Below are 2,500 nucleotides of genomic sequence, written 5' to 3'. Positions count from 1 at the left end.
ATCAAAAGGAATTGATTTTGACATGGTTGGTGCATAGCCAAGTTCCATGATTTTGGATTTTTGGCTTGATTTTGTGACTTGGTGGTGATTTTGGTGAAAAACGAAAATCATGGTTTTGGAAAACTGGCTGGACTCAATCCTCACAAATGCCTCCAAAGTGATGTGGGAGAAGTTTGGGATCAAAAGGAATTGATCTTGACATGGTTGGTGCATAGCCAAGTTCATGATTTTGGATTTTTGGCTTGATTTTGTGACTTGGTGGTGATTTTGGTGAAAAACGAAAATCATGGTTTTGGAAAAGTGGCTGGACTCAATCCTCACAAATGCCTCCAAAGTGATGTGGGAGAAGTTTGGGATCAAAAGGAATTGATCTTGGCATGGTTGGTGCATAGCCAAGTTCCATGATTTTGGATTTTTGGCTTGATTTTGTGACTTGGTGGTGATTTTGGTGAAAAACGAAAATCATGGTTTTGGAAAAGTGGCTGGACTCAATCCTCACAAATGCCTCCAAAGTGATGTGGGAGAAGTTTGGGAGCAAAAGGAATTGATCTTGACATGGTTGGTGCATAGCCAAGTTCATGATTTTGGTGTTTTGGCTTGATTTTGTGGCTTGGTGGTGATTTTGGTGAAAAACGAAAATCATGGTTTTGGAAAAGTGGCTGGACTCAATCCTCAAAAATGCCTTCAAAGTGATGTGGGAGAAGTTTGGGATCAAAAGGAATTGATCTTGACATGGTTGGTGCATAGCCAAGTTCATGATTTTGGTGTTTTGGCTTGATTTTGTGGCTTGGTGGTGATTTTGGTGAAAAACGAAAATCATGGTTTTGGAAAACTGGCTGGACTCAATCCTCACAAATGCCTTCAAAGTGATGTGGGAGAAGTTTGGGATCAAAAGGAATTGATCTTGACATGGTTGGTGCATAGCCAAGTTCCATGATTTTGGATTTTTGGCTTGATTTTGTGACTTGGTGGTGATTTTGGTGAAAAACGAAAATGTTGGTTTTGGAAAAGTGGCTGGACTCAATCCTTACAAATGCCTTCAAAGTGATGTGGGAGAAGTTTGGGATCAAAAGGAATTGATCTTGGCATGGTTGGTGCATAGCCAAGTTCCATGATTTTGGATTTTTGGCTTGATTTTGTGACTTGGTGGTGATTTTGGTGAAAAACGAAAATCATGGTTTTGGAAAAGTGGCTGGACTCAATCCTCACAAATGCCTTCAAAGTGATGTGGGAGAAGTTTGGGATCAAAAGGAATTGATCTTGGCATGGTTGGTGCATAGCCAAGTTCCAAGATTTTGGTGTTTTGGCTTGATTTTGTGACTTGGTGGTGTGCCAAGAATCATGAAATTTTCAAAGTGGTGGTTTTTGAGTTTTGTTGGTTGGAAAGTGTCACAAATGCATGCAGAATGAGGTCTAGAAAGTTTGGTATCAAAACCAAGCCATCTTGATGTGGTTTTGAATTTTTGAAATGTTGGAAAATAGAGGGTTTTGAAAAAAATTCATGAAAATTCGAAACCTTGGCCAATCCTAACGAAACTTGGTGGGCACCTTCTTGATATTATTATGGGATGGACTGGAAAAAATCACGCAAAAATACGGTGTCTAGATACGTTTTTCCATTTTTCCCGATTTTCCACATTTCGGGTCTTTGGAAAAATAAAAAAAATACTTCCCCATGTCGAAAAATTCTAATTTTTTGCAGGCAATGTTGTACCATTTTTATGAGGATCCCTGCAAAAAATCTCGTGAAAATTCGTTCTCTAGGTCCCAAAACAGAACTTATGTCTACTCAAAAAAAGTGTATCTACTTGTACAAAAGTGGCTTTTGCATATTTAGCTATTATAGGGGGGGGGTGTTCCTCAATGCAGCCAGCTCTTGCACCATGGAAAATTCTGGTGCGGTCCCTTCATTCCCCCCTGTTTTGGCTTGCTTTGTGGTGGGGCAAGTCAAAACGCCCACACATGGGTGATCCACCAACTTGGGTTGGTGTCACCCGTTGTGGGCGGCGGCATGGTGGTGGCCGCCGTCGGTTCCGGCCGACTGACCCGGTGGGAAAAAATGTGAATCTGTTATGTGGATTTTTGTGGCACGCTGGTGGGATTTTCGTTGTGTGGCTCATTTCTAGACTTGTGAGCATCACGAAGGGGGTATGGCTTCCAACCGTTCGCGGGGAAGGGGCCATCATGTCTGGCTTGCTGCCGGCCGGGGGGGTAATGTCATCAGTCAGCGTCCGCTTGGGCTCACATTTGTGCTGGTTACGCCCAGGGTCATGTGGTTGATATTGAGGGCTTTATTACTCTCGGTCCAGTAGCGCGCGGCCACCACAGGGAAGGCACGGCCTCATCCGCGTGGCTTCTCCCTCACGAGCATCCTGGCGATCCGCCACGGTGGTCGTGCTGGAGAAGAAGCACGGATGAGACGGGTTGGAACTGTGGCCCGGTGCGATCGGGGAAGATTTGTGCCACGCAAATCGTTGGGTGGCTTATTCGAAGACTTGTG

The sequence above is a fragment of the Phaseolus vulgaris genome, chromosome 10 (genome assembly GCF_051622355.1).
Source record: "Phaseolus vulgaris cultivar YP4 chromosome 10, ASM5162235v1, whole genome shotgun sequence".
NCBI lineage: Eukaryota > Viridiplantae > Streptophyta > Magnoliopsida > Fabales > Fabaceae > Phaseolus > Phaseolus vulgaris.
The sequence above is the reverse complement of the archived record's forward strand: the minus strand, read 5'-3'. Positions refer to the sequence as shown.